Source organism: Acomys minous, assembly GCF_964271855.1.
Source record: "Acomys minous genome assembly, chromosome: 10".
Classification (NCBI taxonomy): domain Eukaryota; kingdom Metazoa; phylum Chordata; class Mammalia; order Rodentia; family Muridae; genus Acomys; species Acomys minous.
The window spans coordinates 30409475-30426471 of record NC_140491.1 but is presented as its reverse complement, the minus strand read 5'-3'; the positions used below and the strand labels follow the sequence as shown (position 1 = coordinate 30426471).

Here is a 16997-nt window from a genome sequence, read left to right as displayed (position 1 = left end):
TCCGGGTCCGCCGCCGCTCCCCTGAGAACTTGTTAATAAGGCAAGGCCAGCGCTGCAGCGGCCAATCAGCACGCGAAGGGGCGGGTCCGGAGTGAACCATTGGGCCGCGCTCCTGCCCGGAGGCCCACCCGGCCTAGGGGCGCTCTAGGCAGGGACAAGCCAGCCCCAGGGGCGGTGGAGAGCCCGAGGTACCTGGGGACCCTTTCCGCCCGGCTTAGCCCAGTGGGCGTCTGCCCGGCTGGGTACCTCCTGGTTGTGGATCCTACCAAGTTCCAGAGGGACTTTTCTTTATTAGCTCTTCTTATCTGTCCTAGTCAGTTTGTCCTTCACCGCCCCTCGGTCACTTCTTCAAAAGCCTGTTTTCTTTCCTCTACCCATTTTCTTACGGTCTATTGCTATTTCTGTCTCCCTTCCTTCTCTCAATCGCCAAGAGTTTTACTTCAGTTCGTCTACAAATTCTTTTTGAATTTGTTTTTGAATGATCATAGTTATTTGTCAGTCTGGGTAGAAAGGGATAATACTACTTTTTTAAACAAAACAAAACAAAACAAACAAACAAACAAAAACCCCTAAGTCTCTTGTGTCTAACAATCTTCAAAAATTTACCTGGGGGGGCGGTGTGTGTAAAAGTGGGCCTTTGTCTCCAAGGGCTGGCAAAGTTTATCAAAGGAAGCGTGGGTCCTGTTGGTTCTGTGGGTACAGGAATATGTACCATGGTCTGGGAAATGCGCTTGCTTTTCATATAAACTTGTACCCCCCCCCCCCCGGATTTTTCTCTAGCAAGTTACACTTTTTCCCAGAGAACAGCCAGCCAAAGGAACCACTGGCTCCCTTGGATAGAGAGAGAATTGATTGAAATAAAACCAACGGAACCCACCAACAAAATCCCCGATCTGGCCTCAACCTGACCTCAGACAATGAGTCCTCCAAAACAATCACACTTTACTAACTCCGGGTCTGTGCGGGGCGGAAGGTAGAGGCCCATCTGAGGAAGGAGCAGTAGCTTCTGGCGGTGGATATTGGGTGCAAGGCTTAAGAAGTTTTGCTTGCGAAATTTCGAAGGAAACGTGCTTTGATTTTGGCTCTTATAAAAAGAAGGAAAGTTGGGGTGGGGAGCATGGAAGATCTTGTAAAACTGGGTTCGGATGGGCTGCTGGGGTGGGGGGAGTTGGGGGCTTTTCTTTTTATGGCCTCTTATCCCGGAGCCCAGGCCCGCGGCTCCGGGGGAGTTGGAGGAGGTGATTGGCGGCTCACCGGGACTGGGCATTGATGACTGCCGGGCTCTAATCTCCAGGAAACACAAGGGGCTGCCGTGGCCATTTAGGGGTAATTATCCGAGCACGGAGGGATAGCGAATTCCCTGGCCTTTTAACTGGGCGCAATAAAAAGCTGTAGATTAGGGGCGACCAGATTAAGGAAAATGAATTACTTTATTACCCAGACGGCGTCCGGGGTCTGGAGGGAGGGGTCGGGCTGCGGACGCCTGAGAGCTTCACATCTGCCCACAAGGCCTGAAGAAATAGTAAAGGCCTCGAGGCGGGTTCGGGAATACTCGCTTCTGTGAAATGTCGGGATTTCTTAGGTATCAGAGGCTCCGGAGCAGGCACTGCGCAGGGCTTGGGACTCCAGCGCCTTTAGGCCCAGCTGGACGTCCGGTGTGCTGGGTTCCCTCAGGTTTGTTCCAAGTGTGTAAGAAGTAGAAGCCGTGCCATCCCATTTTAAAGCCCGGCAAACAAAAGCTAAGCAAGAGTGCAGGCCAAACGCCTAGCACGAAGCCTAGAGGAGACGGCGAACTTCGGGAGCTTAAGATCTAATTAAGCAGTTGCTAGATCAACTCGTTTTTGCAGCGTTAGCCGATTTTCATTTTAGCGCTCTGGTTAAAAGAGAAACGGAAATAAATCTCCCTAGTGCCTTTTTTTTTAAGCCAGCGTTTTTTGTTTTTTGTTTTTTTAATACAAGGAATGTTTGTCAAAAGATAGGAGTTTTCAGTTGTTCCACCGCGGTCCCCAACTCTAAATGATTCCCTTCTGGGAGAGATCAGAGAATCCAATGTAGCTACGATCTTTTTTTTCCCTGGAAAAAAAATGCACATCAGCTAAAACAGGGTGCACGCAACTTTGTAGACAACTTTAGGGACTCGTGAACCGGCCCTGAGCCTGACTTCTGATTTTAGGGCCGAGGGGACTTCGAACCCCAAGAATGGGGCTCCGGGGCGCACTAGGGTCTCCAGTGGAACTCGCGGCGTGCGCAGCAGTCAGAAAGGCGAGGCCTAGCCTCAGGCCAGGGAGGGGGCGGCCTGAGAAGGGCTGCATCGCTAATTGCGGGGATAAACAATCTGTCACGATCCCTCAGCGCGCCTAATAGGCAGACGAGGATGTTGTTTTTAGGCGCCAGCGGCGGCCGGATCAAAGGCTGTAGCCGGCGCAGGGGCCCTTGAAGTCGCGCCCCAGCCTCCAGGGAGCAAACTGCCTGCGCCCTCAGCCCCAACCCCTGCATTCGGGCCCCTGGACTTTTAGAGTAGGTTTCAAACACCACGGTCGCTTCTTTTTTGGGTTCTGTGTGCGTGTGCGTTCGGGTCTACCTACAGTGCTTCAGCTCGTAAAGGTTAGCGGGTTGCAAAGGTGGCAAGAGCGCTTCTGCAGAGCGTAGTGGATCGGACTCGATTGCTAGTAGAACTAGCGCAGGACAACTGCTGAACTCTACCCCAGGGCTGCGCGGGAAAAGTGTCCCCCAACTATGAGAAGGGAGTCCGGGGAGTCCCCAAGTCCCTAGCCATGCGGCGCATTCTAAAAGAAAGGCGCGCGTTTGAGATGAGGAAAGCCTGCAACCTCGGAGCTCATTTCGGTCTGGCCTTTGCGGATTTCCCAGCCTGTGGCTTCAGCGAGCTGAATAGTCTGGTCTGTGCCTGTTATCTCGTGGCAGCGCTAACCCGAGGCGCTGTTACCCCGAAGCGGCCGCCTCAGGCAACGGAGAAAACCGACCGTAATTCATGCCTGGCAAGGGCAGGGCTGGCCCGCGGCAGATAAAACTCTGAGACCGGCGCCCTGCATGCAGCCTGGCCGACTCCCCTCCCCTCCCCCTCGCTCGGTCTCACCGTAGTCTCCAGCACCCTATGCAAGCTTGCCTCCGGGGGTAAAAAATGTCTTTGCCTGTTCAGATCCTAAAAATTACTTGCCCCGCGTTCAGTGTCCGAGTCACTATTCTTATTGGTGGCGTTTACCCCGCAAACCAAAATGCTTGTTTTACTAGAGTATAGGACGGGCGAGGTAAGGCTGCAATATGGTCCCTTGATATCTTCTTCCCCGTGGGCAGAAAATCAACTTCTAGAGGAATTCGGTTTTAAAGGCAGCTGTTACGACTACCTGAGCATCTTCCTCTAGATTGGCCTTTCAGCACTGCGTTTGTTGTCGCCCCCATGAAACGCCCCCCCCCTTTTCCAGTGCATTTTGTGGCCTCTGCCCAGGAACCCCGCATACATTTTTTTTTTTAAATGTGCAGCTCAGTGGAATCCGCCGGCAATTAGCTAGCCCCAAACAGTCTTCTTTAATAGAATGGATGTGCTATGAAAACCGATTACCCGGAACGATTTATTTTTGTGGGGATTCACCAATCACCGGGAAGGCTGCGGAGGGAGAGAGAGAAGAGGTATTTTGTCCCCGGGTGGGGGTGGGGTCTGATGGATGGACAGAAAGCCTCGTTCCGGGATCTGCTAACCTCCAGAGAGGCCCTCCCTTCCCTGCGGTCGCCCACCCTCTGTCACCTTCGAGTGAGGGGCTAGGAGTCAGGTTTGAGAAATTGCCTGGGAATCACTCGTTCCGGGAAGATTTCAAAGCTTTCCAAGGACAAGCTCCACAGTTTAGAACTAGAAAAATCTTCAGCATCTTCTGGAGCTGGATTTTTTTAAAAAGTCAAATCAAATAAAAATGCTTTGGCTTTCCAAGGACTTTGGCCGAACTTCTGCAGTCTTTAGCACTCAGAACGAACTGGTGCCACCGAAGCAGCCTTTCCTGGAAGGTGTTTTTTCCCTTTCTTGCGAACTCATTGACTTCTTCTGAGGAAGGGCGCCAGCCCTGCGGATTCACCCGAGGAACTGGCAACTAAAGTCTTCGGCTTCTCGCCCCTTCCTGCCCATCCCCCACTTGCTCTGGGTCCCACTTTCTCGACCCAGCGTTCTTGTGATTTTTAAATTTGGGAGGGGTGAGGGGGCTAAGATCCGCGGAAGAGGGAGCTCCCTCTTCAAATGGCGCAAATTAATGCGATCGGGACTTGAGGGCGCACTTGGGGAAGATGAAAGCGGAGGCCTGCCGGCTCCTACCAGGACTCTATAATTATAGATAATATATCTCATTTCAAAGCAATTAGACCAATCAGGCGTAACGAACCACTTTGCTGCCTACGAATAACAAAGGCGCACGGTTATTTAAGCCTGGAGATGTCAGGCCGACCCTGAGGCTCCAGGGGCCCCGGACCAAGGTCCTCCACCCAGGCTCGGCCCACCGCGGTACGGGAAAGACTGTCCCAAATTCCTCTCGCTCTGTCCGCGGACTGAGCGCCCCTCTCGCCTTTGGCCCCTGGCCTCTGTAGGGTACGGGTTCGAGGGGATGGGAGAAACCTGGTGCCAGGCCTCTGCTCAGAAGTTTTGAAAACTTTGCCAGACTTAATCCTTTCTACTCTGAGAAGTTGGAAAAACAGGCAGGATGTCCTGGGATGAAAAGGGAAGTTCAGAGAGGAAACGCGCCTAACTATAGGTAACACAGCTAGCTAGGGATGAGGTTGATGGTAGCCCCGAACCATCCAGACTATTCCGCCTTTCCTTTTTCATTACCAGGAGCAGCCTCACTTGCCCCCCCCCGCCCCCCTCCCCACACACCCAAAAGCCAAACTACATTTAAATACTAAGAGTGCTTGATGGATCCGCCCCCAGTCCCGCCCAATCGTGGGGGGGTGGGGGGGAAGGATCTTTCACCCTGCAATTTCTAACCTTCTCTCAGTAGATCCTCTTAGCTCCTCCCTCATAAGAAGCCTGGGACACTTTCGAGGTTCCTCGCGAATTTACAAAATGCCCAGGCTCTTACGACTGTCGGAAAAGACAAGGCCTGGGTTACAGGCCTTTATTTTTATTTTATTTTATTTTTTTCTGGGCTTTGGTTTGTCAGCTTAAAGATGGGCAGAGATAAGCAGGAAGGACAAACAGGGAGCAGCTCTTGTTCTTAGGAACACTGACAAGAAACGTAGAGGAGGGCCTGAACGGATGGATGGCTCAGCAGTTAAGAGCCTCCGACGACCTTGCAGAGGACCCCGGATTAGTTCCCAGCACCAACACGGCAGTTCACAATCCTAGGTAACCCCAGTTCCAGGGAAATCCATCCTGTTCTTCTGCTTTCTCCGGATACCAAACACACAGACTGCGCAGCGTGCACATGTACAAGCAAAACCTTCACATTTAAAGTACTTAAAAGGAACACATTAAAAATAAATAAATATGCAAACAACTCTTTACAAAAAAATACAAAGAGCATTATACTGTGATGCTCACCCAGGGCCACACTGTGGCACGCAGAGCTTGAGAAACTTGAGCTGAACTGGAAGGCAAGTGGGAAAGCTGAAGGGCTTAGAATCAGGCTCCAGAAGAGCCCTGGGAGGCAGAGTCACCTGGGCGTAGACCACCACAGCGCGTGGGGTACAAGGGACTGTTGTCAGCCTAGAGGACTGAACAGAGACAAGGAGCCATCCTTTTGGGGGTTCAGCCCTCACTGGAGTGAGCAAGGGACCAGTGGACCCTGCTTTCTACCCACTCTTCTCCTGGTAGACCCCTTTTTTATTTGTTCCTGTCTCTGAATATCTGTCCCCAGTCTCTGCGGGTATCTTTGAGCTGCTGGCATGGCCCCCTGCAGAGACCCAGTTTCTGAGTCTGGCTGGCTTCCTTTCTTATCTCCCTTGGTTGCTGGTTCACGTTTCCTTAAGCTTCTGTGTTGCTTTCTCTAAACCTCTTGCATTCCTCTCTGACCCGGTGATTTGGTCGGTCGGAATCACACCGTTCAAGCCTCTGAGAAGCTAATGTGACCCCCTACGAGTTCTTTCTAGACTTCTGGAAGATCCGCAGGCATCCTCCTACAAGGCAGAGTACCCTTTCTTTGGATCTCCCATCCCTTCCACTTGCCCCCTACTTGGCTTCCAGCTAGTGTTTTCCCCAGATTCCGGACATCCATTTCCACAACTGAACCATGGACCACATGTGTGCATCCCTTTTGAGGTCCACCTTGAGACCCAAAGGGAAGGTGACAAGGCCCGTGAAATTCCTTTTAGCAGGTGAGTTCCTACCAGACTTTCCAAAAGCTTCCCCACCACCACCCCCATTTAGAAGGTGCCAAGTGTGACCAGGAACTGACAGGACAGCTGGCAGTGTGTCTCTCAGGAGAAGTTGATGGAGAGGCACTAAAGCTGGATTCCAGGCATCCCCTCTGGGCTACTCCCTCCCGCTGACAGCCTCTATCCTCTCTGCATCTTACCCTCCAGACCTCTGAGCCCAGGAAAGAAAAGCCACCTCAAGGGCACAGTGCATGGTTCTCCTAGGGTCTTTGCCATCCTTGGATCTAGGGAGGGATTTTTTTCACACCTCCTCAGAGCCTTCCTGGGTGAACCCGCAGAGCCTGTGGCTGGTGCCTCCCACATGCAGTAGGCACACAGCACACAGCACACAGCGCTTCACGAACAGTCAGAAAATCAGTCAGATAGTGAATGGATAGGGAAGTTGGAAAGATGAAAAATGGAACTTAGTGGCTTGCAAAATGCAGTGAGTCTCTTAAAATACCCCCTAGAAGGCCCTGTAGCTATGTCTACCTGGGCCACTCAACTGGAGGTGGCCCTGAGGAGAGGGTAGTTAGTCCCTGTCACCTGGGTAGTGATGGCTGGTGGAAGGGCTTTGTAACTTTTGCTTTTCCCAAGTGAAACCATCAGCCAGAAAAGTGGTCCAGGAGTTGCAGGACAGGCTAGGAATGCTCACAGTGAAGCCCTCCAGGCTTCCCTTTAGACTTTAGGTTCAGGGCGGAGTAGACAGGGAACGTGCAGCTCCCATTTTCCATGGATAGTGAAACCCAGGCTCCGAGTCAGAATCGGTTTCCTCAGGTTTCTGAGCCATAAAGTGGCAGAACCGGTTAAAATGCTGGTGTCTGAACCCAACCCCCAATCCTGTGCTCACCCCAACTCCAATAAACCTGGGACATCTTATGACCCTCTAAGCCAGGTCATCATTCTGTGGTAGCTAAGAGTCAGGGCAGATTTCATTACAGACTGAAAGGCACTGCCTCTGCCTGCAAGGCTGAGTCCCACTGAACTAGATGCTTGGGATTAAGGGTGACAGGGATCTGCTCCCACCTGGCACCTGCTACACCTGGGTGCTTTCTTGTGAGTTTCCACAGATGATTCCCTCAGAGCCCCCCACCCCTACCCCCATGCACCATTTTCTAGATGGGAAGCAAGGTGCTCCTGGAGATGAAGCAGGATTCCAGCCTTCCAACCACAGCCAGAGTCCCCAGAGTCCCCAGAGTCCCCAGAGTCCCCAGGCAGCTGCCGTTCTCCTTCTAGCTCTGCCTAGGCACATAGGTGGGGAGGGGGACCCTGGGGAGTTGCAACAGCAGGCAAGGCAGCAGAAGTTGTCCCCCCCCCCCAGCCCTAAGAGAGCTGCTTTGGAAAAAGGGGAGGTGGGTGGGACTTCTGGTGTACAAACAGGAACCAGAGTCCCTGCAGAGTCCAGCCCCTCTCAGCGCCCCCCCCCCCCAAAGCTTCAGATTCTGCCTCAAGTTCAGTCTCATAGCCATGACCTTTTGATGAATGATTAGACCTCAATAGCCCACTTACAGCTGTGTGATAGGACCTTCTTCTGGAAGCCCTATGAAGAAGCCCACTTGGAGGGTTAGGCAGGAGGGTCAGGAGTTCAAGGCCAGCTTGGGATACATGACATTCTGTTTCAAAAACAACGAAGCAAACAAAACCGAGCAAATAGTAGTTAGCGCCATTGCCAATACTATTAACATGGTTTAACTAGTTCAGTTTCAATAGCGACTATTTGTATCCCTAGTTCACACACCGGGGGCAAAATTAGATGGCTCATGGTGTCAATGCAACTTCCAAACAAAACACTCCAAGTTTTCCAGGTTTTTGAGTTCTGCCCTGCTGCAGGGGTGCTCTCTACTTTGGAGGCCTCTGCTGTGGAACCATTGTCCACAGTGGCCAAGAAGCCTGGGGGTCTGGTTTTGTGGTAAAGGACTTCCTAGTCTGTCAGGTGACCAGCAACACAACACTTTACCCGCCCTCTCCCCCAGCATGCGTGAACAGATCCTGAGACCAGTGTAGACCTTGGCACCGGGGAGGCATGAGTGGATGGCTACTAAGAAACTGCAATCTTCCTGCCACTAGAACCCTGGCCTAGAACACTTAGCGTGGGGCAACTGTATTTAAGTGGGTCAGGGCCTGAACTTAGAGACAGCCCATCTGAATGTGAACAAAATATTTTTATTTTCTTTTGTTTCCCCAGGCTAGGCTCAAATCCTCAATGTTTCTGCCTTATGCCATTTAGTGTGTGGTTATATGTGCAAGACCATGTCAAGCTACGTATCTGTCTCTCTTACACACACACACACACACACACACACACACACACACACACACACACACACTCCTTTCCAACAGGGCGTCATGTATTCCAGGCTGGTCTCAAACTCACTGTGTACCTGAGGAAGACCTTGAAATCCTGACCTCCCTGCTTCTAACGCCCAAGTGCTAGGATAGCAGGTGTGTGTGCACCGCCCTTCATGGCTTATGCAGTGCTGGAGACGAAACCTGGGGGCTTCCTGGATGTTAGGCAAACACTCTACCCACAGATCTACATCCCCAGTGTCCAAATTGCTTTCCTTTTTCATTTTTTAAGATTTAAAAAGATTAACTGTGTGTGTGAGTGTGCTGCCTGCACGTGTGTCTGTACACAAAGTGTGTGCCTGGTGGCCAAGTAAGTCAGAAGAAAACATCAGTACCCCCGCAACTAGAATTACGGTGGGTGATTGTAGACAGACATGTGGGTGCTGGGACTTGAACTTGGGTCTGCTGCAAGAAGAAAAGCTGCTCTTAATCACGGAACCATCTTTCCATCTCCCACAAATATTCCTCTTTCTTTTTGTTTTTGTTTTGTTTTGTTTCCGTTTTTTTTTTGTTGTTGTTGTTGTTGTTTGTTTTTTGTTTTTGTTTTTGTTTTTTTTTTTTTGTTTTTTTTGAGACAGGGTCTCACTTTATAGCTCTGGCTGTCCTGGAGCTCATTAAATAGATCTGTCTGGTCTCCAACTCGCGGAGATTCGCCTGTCTCTGCCTCCTGAGTGCTGGCATTAAAGGCGTGCCACCACCGCTGCCCAGCCACTAATATTTCTTGGCTGATGTTTTGAAGAGAAAGCTGAAGCTATCCCTCCTAGCCTGCTGGCTCTGTCGGTGAATTTGAATTTGGTTCTCGAATCTGCCCACAGTGAGGAGGGAGCCCCAATAGTTAGACTCTCCCTTTCATACAGGCTCAGGCGCTGTCCCTGCCACGCTGGCCACTAACTCCTGAAGTGCCTCCCAGGCCTGTTTTCTCTCTGTAACTAAAAATAGACCAGGGATCAGTAGACAAGCCAGAGAAGCCAGGACCTTTTAGAGCCTGGGACGTTTCTAGAGAGGCTAGAGAGGAGAGTTAGTATCAAAGCACTTTCTCCAGTGGTGTTCCCAAGTCAGCAAGAAGCAGAATCTAGCAGGACCCCCTCCCTTGGTGTGTGTGTGGGGTTACCACAGTACCCTTTGTCTTCTCTGTCTTGCCAGCTCTAAAGGAACACCCCACCTGACCAGGACACAGCCCATCCCTGCTGAGACGCCAATCTGATCAAATGCTGAGCCCCTGGCCAGAGTCCAATTAAGTGAAAGTAGATCCAGCCTTATCGGGTTCAGGCGGTAGTCCCTGGGGTGGTCCTGAGGTGGCCCCAAAGGGTCCCTGTCTGTTTGATTTTCCTGCTCAGACACACTTGTTTAAACAGACCCCCCAGGGTTTTCAGTAACCAGAGCCAGGCCTGGAGTGTGATTGCCAGGTAAGAGAGGCCCTTGGAGAGATGTTGGCTAGGGGTGGGGAATGAGAGGAGAAAACAGGGAAAGGGAGTTGAGAAGAGGAGCGTGAAGAAGCTACCATCAGAATGCAGAGGATTTCCCAGGCTTTGCTCAGTGGGTTCGGATCCTGGCCTCAGCCCTTTGGGCTTTGTGTCCTCTGAGGAAGTTGCTGAGCTTTCCAACTATGGCCAGGGCCAAGCCCAGGATACACTGGGGTACAGGAGGGAGAACCCCAGTACCCTCTGAGAGCAATCACATGGAGCTAGCCAGGTACCTTTGTGCCAGCTGGGGGCAGGGGAGGGCTCATGGATCCAGGGAGGTAAATCGAGGTAAGATGGGCATGTTCCCTCCCAACCTCCTACTCTAAACCAGCCCCTCTCTGAGGCAACACCTGCTAGGTATGGCCAAGGGCAAGAAGACCATGCGCTTTCAGCTATGTGCACAAAACCCTCCAAGAAGTCTTCCTCGTCCTCAGTTCTAACCTCTCTTCCTAACCTCCCTAACCTACTCCCACTCTTCCTCCTTTGCCACTATCATACATGATTCTCCCAGGGGTCTCCTTCCTGACTAAGATCACCCAAGGGCTGCCCTTCAGAAGTCTCATTGGCTCGGATAACCTCCAGTTTCTTCCTCTGGGACCGCTTCTCTTCAGGGTTGCTTCTCTAAGAAGGTGTCCTCTTCTTCTAGAACACAGATGTCCACCCTAGAAATCCCTCCCGCATCTGCTTGGCTTTCGCGGATGCCACTGATACTGATTGGCTATTATTTATCTTCCCTCCTTGGAGCTTTGACAGAGGGAGCCCCACTTGGCTCAGGCTGTCTCCCCCACAAAAAGGAGCTGTAAACGCTTGGGTACACTCCTCACAGCACTGACTTTAGGGATGTTGCCGGTCTCTTTATGTGTTTGTTTTCTCTTCAGACAAGGCAGGGCTATGAAGTCTGCCCAACTTTCTACCACCGTGAGGAATAAACTAGAGATGCGTGGCGGGCCATCAAGGAGGCCTGTATCGGACATGGACAGTGGACCTTCCAGAAGGCACAGGGTGGGAGTTTTGTGTCATTGCATCTCCATCTTGACTGGCAAATATGGAAGGCAGCTTTGGCCTGACTCTCAGACTTCATCCCCATTAAGATCTATGGTGAAGAAGACGAATATGACGGTATCTCTGAGTCTAGAGCTTCCTTATCTTCTGGAATGTGGCTAGGATCCCTTATTAGCCCACCAAACTGAGGAGTAGCAGGCCTGAGAGGCTGCAGTCCATTGAGTGGAGCAAAGGATGGTATTAGCTGCTGGCAGCAAGCATGGCATCTGGACAGAACTGTCCTGGAGTCCCTAGCTGCTCAGTCTCAGGGAACAAATGAAAATGGATCGAAAGACCTTATAAAGTCCATCAGAGCACCCTGTGTTTCTTTACTAGCCATGCCAAGCACACATGGGGTGGGGCCTTTGTGGGCACCTCCACTTTCTACAAGACTCAGACCCTGATGGTAGAATCAGCCCTCCCAGTGAGAGCTGAAAGTCAGTGCTTGTAATTATGCCATGGGATACATAATCCCATCAGCCACAGAGTGCTCCCCAGACAGGCTACCATTTACCCTTCATCTTCAATTCACCTCTAACATTGGGGTGGCCCTCACAGTCCCCTATCCAGGGGGGGGAAATTAATGGACTGAGTGGCTTGAAGAAGTGGGTTTCATTCAGCAAGGCAGTGTCCCTGCTGAGTACCCTCAGCCTTGCCACAAAGAACTCTAAGTTGAAGCTGCACATGCATGTGCTCATGTGTGTGTGTGTGTGTGCGCGCGTACGTGTGTGTTTGTGTGTGTGTGTGTGTGTGTGTGCGCGCGCGCGCGCGCGCACACGCACGCGCATGTATGCCTGAAGCTCACCAAGTAAGCTAGGCTAGCCTGCCAGTGGGCCTTAGGAGTCTGCCTGGCTCTGTCTCCCTAGTTCTAGAATAAGAAGTGTGTGCCACTACATACGGCTTTTTCACACGGGGTTCTAGGGATGGAACACAGGTCCTTGTGCTTGTATGACAAACACTTTACCAGCTAAAGCCATATCTCCACCCCAGAAGCTATACTATTAAAGGCATCTGACTGCTATGGCAACAGGGACAGACGCCTTAAAATGGACAGTTTAAAGTAATAGAAATCGATCTTTTTTAATAGTCCCAGAGGCCAGCAAGCAGAATCAAGGCTTAAACAGGGCTGTGCTCCCTCTGAGACCCTGTGTCCAACTGTTATTCCTCTCCTGACTTCAGGGGTGGCCGCTGTCCTTGGAAACCTTTGGCTATTAGCTTTGACTCCAGGCCCTGCCTGTTGCCATGGTGTCCTCTGTGACTGTGTCCAAGTTTCTTCTTGGAAGGACACCAGTTGTCCTGAGTGAAGCACCTCTCTACTCCATGACCTCATCCTAAATGGTTTACTTCTATGGACCCCATTTCTAAAGAAGGGCACCTCTTCCAGTAACAGGGGTTGGCATACCTACATGATATTGGTGGTGGTGGGAGGGGGCACAATTGGTCCCACAGCAAGCCACACGCGTCTCTTCTTGGCCTTTTCATGGCGCTATGGGGAGTTCTGCGGTGTGGTTGGATATCCATGCTGCAGAGAGCAAAAGAATAATGCTGCAATCCCTGGAGATGGTGTGCCATGCCCACTTCCTTCCTCTAGGGCTTCATCCAGTAGGGCATCTTTGCTGGACCCCCATCATCAAGGCCTTGTGTGTTACAGAGGGGGAAGCTGGAGTCTGCAGAGATTCCTCAGCAAAGCTTGCATCTGAAGCAATAGTAGCTGTTAGAATTCCAAACCAAGCGCCATGCCATCAGTCTCTCCTCCTCCCCTTCCCCCAAGGGTCAGGGTGGCAGGCAGGATAAGGCAGGGGCGGGGGCAGGTGGGCCTGTCCAGGCCCTGCTGACTCATGGGAGTGCTAATGCCATTGCAGTCCGTTGTTGCGGTTGCCAGGGAGCTGATTAAGATGTCACGGAAGATTATGATGTCAGGTGCAGGAGTCAAGCTCCAGGGGGGTGACTGCTAGGCTGGGAAGGTTACCCTGGCAACAGAGACAGGACATCCATGCTGAGTAGGGACCTAGCTTGGTGGGAGGGGCAGGGGGTCCAGGGTGATTGTCTTGGGTACCAAATTTGGCCTTTCTGATCCAGTTAGGTAGATGAGCTTTGGGGGGGGGGGGAGTCTTCTCTTTCTGAATATCTTACCCTTTCTCCCCCAAATGGGAGAACAATCCCATCCCTGTGAGGACTGAATAGGATTGACCAAAAAAGCCCCCCAGTTTTACAAGGTTCTGCCAAGTCCCCAGGGATCCTTAGTCAGGCAGGAGCTCCCAAGCTCAAGCTCAGGCATGGACAGGCTTGCCCAGAGGTGGTGAAGAGGTGCCAACTCAGTCTCTGCCAGGTGCTGGGGCTGTTCAGAATGCAGGCTCACAGGGCCACACTGTGCCCTGCTGGCAGCCTTCTGTATGCTGACACCAGCAGAATGAGTGGCTCCCTCAGGCTTTCTGCTCACGCTCCCTCACCTGTCACTTCCGCTCAACCCTGATTCGTCCCTAGAGCCCAGCACCTTGCCCAGTGCAGTCTGATTAATAAGAAAACGAATGAACATGTCTCGAATTATCCCTCTTCCTCAGAACAAAACTTCTGTCTCCGGTAACGAAACATCCCTCCTTTACACAGCAGTCTTTCCCCATTTCCCCAGCTGAGGCTTACATTCACCCACTGGCTCATCTCTATAGCCACCAACCTACTCACCGGCAAGTCACCCATCTATTTGTGCACCTCCACCATGCACCAGCCCCTCCTACCATCCACTCATCCATCAAGTACCCACTTACCCATCCATCCTTCTGTCCATCCTCCAACCTACCTTTCATTTTGTCTAATCACTCCCTTCCTATCCATCCATTATTTTTCTTTCTAATGCCTTCCCACTCACCCCTCCTCTCCTCCTACCCATGTACCTAGGCCTCCACCCACCCATCTACCCCTCCTACCATGCATTCATCCATCACTTTACCCACCCATCATCTGCCCATCCATCACACAATTCACCTTCACATTATCTAACTCTCCTCTCCTATCTACTCCTCTATCGGTCCATCCATTTATTAGTTCACTCAACCAACCATCTACCCATGCTTTCATGTACCTATCCATCAATTTTATCCCCCACCCCCACCCCCAATTTGTGAGTCTCTGCATGCATCCGTCCGATCATCGGCTAACTCACCCATTCATGACTCTGGCTCTCTCTATACCCACCCGCCAGTTCGTGCAGCCCTCCAACAACAGGGCAGGAGACGCTAGCTGACGGTGTGCCATGTGGGTGGCCCAAGGGCTTCACAGAGTCAAGTCAGAATGGAACTCTGGCTCTGAAGGGTCCTCAGTCAATCATATGAGAGTGAGAGGGATCCCAGTGTAGCTGTGTATACAGGCGCCTCGGCCATAGGGAGGAAGGAGGCCTGCAGAGGCTGGAGAAATGATACCCTTTGCAATTACAGAGGGCTCTGATGATGAGTGAGAATGCAACTGGGAAGCACCCCACTCTTCCATGCCCGACCCCCTGCTCACACTCAATTCTCCATGCCCTGGTGAAGCCCTTACCTAGGTTCTGAGACATTAAGCTATTGCCTGTGTCAGGAGGAGGTAAGTGATAAGCTCCAATGCCAACCCCTTAGGAAAGCTCACCAGCCCCTTTCTGTGTGCCTCGGGTGTTTTCTCTTTCCTTCTGTACTCTCTCTGCACCTGCCGGCCATTCCTCACTAGGTGGCTACTCCAGGTAGTAGGGAAATTTCCATTTGTCCCCGACTTTCCACAGTTCCAGGAACATGGTTGATTCTCAGAGCATCTTTTCTGGGATGTTGAGGATGCACAGAAATCTATGAAGGGCCAGAGAACTGTTCCATGGTTTCCACCCTCCTTGCAACTCTTCCTAGAGCAGGCTGGTGGGCTAGCCTCTGGCTGTACTGGCCATTGCACCCACATTCTCCAACTACTGCCTACTGCCAGCAGGGCTGGCATGCCTGCAGTGCTGGCTGATTCTCTGAGGGGACACGCGCCGAGCACCGATAGATAATTGAACAGATTACACGGAGAGTGGAAACGCTGAAAGTTGATTTACTGTGCGTCATCCCTGCTTCAGGGATTTTATTAGAAATTGAAGAATGGCTTCCCGACTTAAGGCTGGGTGTCACCTCCAACAGTCACCAAAGCAGTGCTGGCTCCCAAGGTGTCTGCAGCCGCTGCGTAAGTGCTCAGTGTGTTAGGGGGCAGCAGCAGCTATGAGCTGAGGTCACTGCAGAGAACTAACCCTTCATAGCCTCTCCTGCAGGGTGGGTGGGAGAGAGACCTACAGATGGTGGCTCACCTCATTATCACATCTCCAACAGTCTTGCCTCCTATACCAGCCTGAGGTGTGCAACTCTGCGACACCAGGCTGCTGAGATAAACGGCAAAAGCACTCAAATGTCTACAGTGCCTCGCAGGGGCTTGGAGAGATTGCCTAGTAATTTGGAGCACTTGTTCTTCTAGGAGACCCAGGTTCAGCTCCCAGGAACCATATGAACATTCTCAACCATCTGTAATGCCATTCCAGAGGATCCCTCCTCTGGCTCCGCAGACACCAAGCATATACATATGGTGCATATATATATGCACACAGGCAAAACATGCATATATATATTTATATATACATATATAATAAAGAGAAATAATTAAGATGTCTCACAGTACCAGAAAACTCCAGTGTGCTAGTTGAGGTCCACTTCCACCCAAACAGGACAGTTCCGGGGGTGGGAGTGGGGAGGGGGGGCTAAAACAAAAAGCCTGGCTGCTTTCCTAAGCCCCTGGTTTGAACTTCCTGGTGACAGAGGAACTCTCTTGAATATTGTGTGCATGCAGTTATGGCTTTACCTGATGCCTCTCATCACCTGACACTTGCCTTTCTCCATTCTCCACCTTGCTGGAACTTGTTAGTATATCAGTCCCCACCGGTATCTCAGGCAAGACAGTAAGGCCAGATTAGGATCCGCAGGACTATGGATAAGCCTACACCCACTAAAAGACTTCCCTGTGGAACCACAGAGGAAGAGGGGTGTGGTGTTTCTTGTCCCTGCTCTGGGCCTTTAAATAAGGCCCTGTTTTTTTATTTGTTTGTTTTTGTTTTTGTTTTGTTTTGTTTTTTTCAAGACAGGGTCTCTCTGTGTTAGCCTTGGCTGTCCTGGACTCGCTTTGTAGACCAGGCTGGCCTCGAACTCACAGTGATCCACCTGCCTCTGCCTCCCGAGTGCTGGGATCAAAGGCATGCGCCACCACTGCCCGACTTTAAAGGAGTGTTCTTATTCTAAGTCCACTAGCCTTCTTTCATCAGAAGTTTCCTTTCTGTGTCTGTAGTGTTACTCTCCTGCTAGGATGTAATCGCCATAGCAACGAGATGGGGGTAGGAGGTGCTCATGAGGGCATGGCCCCCACAGTGAATTAGTACATTATAGTGCAGTGAGTTAGCTTTTGTGGGAGTGGGCTCCTAATAAAAACAATGAGCTCAGAGTCAGGCTTGCTGGCACAGGCTTGTCATCCCGAGCTCTTGGAAAGCTAAGACATGAGTATCAAGAATTTAATCCCAGACTGCTGAGGCCAAATTTCATTTTAAAAAAAAAGAAGGGGGTGGGGGAGAGAAAAGAATGAGTTCAGCCTCTTCCCTCTCTCACGTCAAATCGTTCGGCAGATGACTGGCCCTGTCATCAGTGGAAGAATGTTCCTGGTGGCCCGCAGGCTCACAGTGCCTGATGCTGTCAGTGTTAGAAACTGGGGCTGTCGGAATGGGAAAGTCTTTCCGGAACACCAGATATTCACAAGCAAGCAAGCAAAAAG

At 51.4% G+C, this 16997-nt stretch overlaps 1 long non-coding RNA gene across 1 annotated transcript; it reads right to left on the bottom strand.

Annotated features, from left to right (window-relative positions):
* Positions 1-9220: 9220 nt before the first annotated feature.
* LOC311607824 lies at positions 9221-13139 on the bottom strand. Its single transcript, XR_014782759.1, has 2 exons — positions 12605-13139; positions 9221-9623 (listed from the first exon to the last, which is right to left on the bottom strand). It is a non-coding gene; the product is annotated as an uncharacterized lncRNA (long non-coding RNA).
* Positions 13140-16997: the final 3858 nt, after the last annotated feature.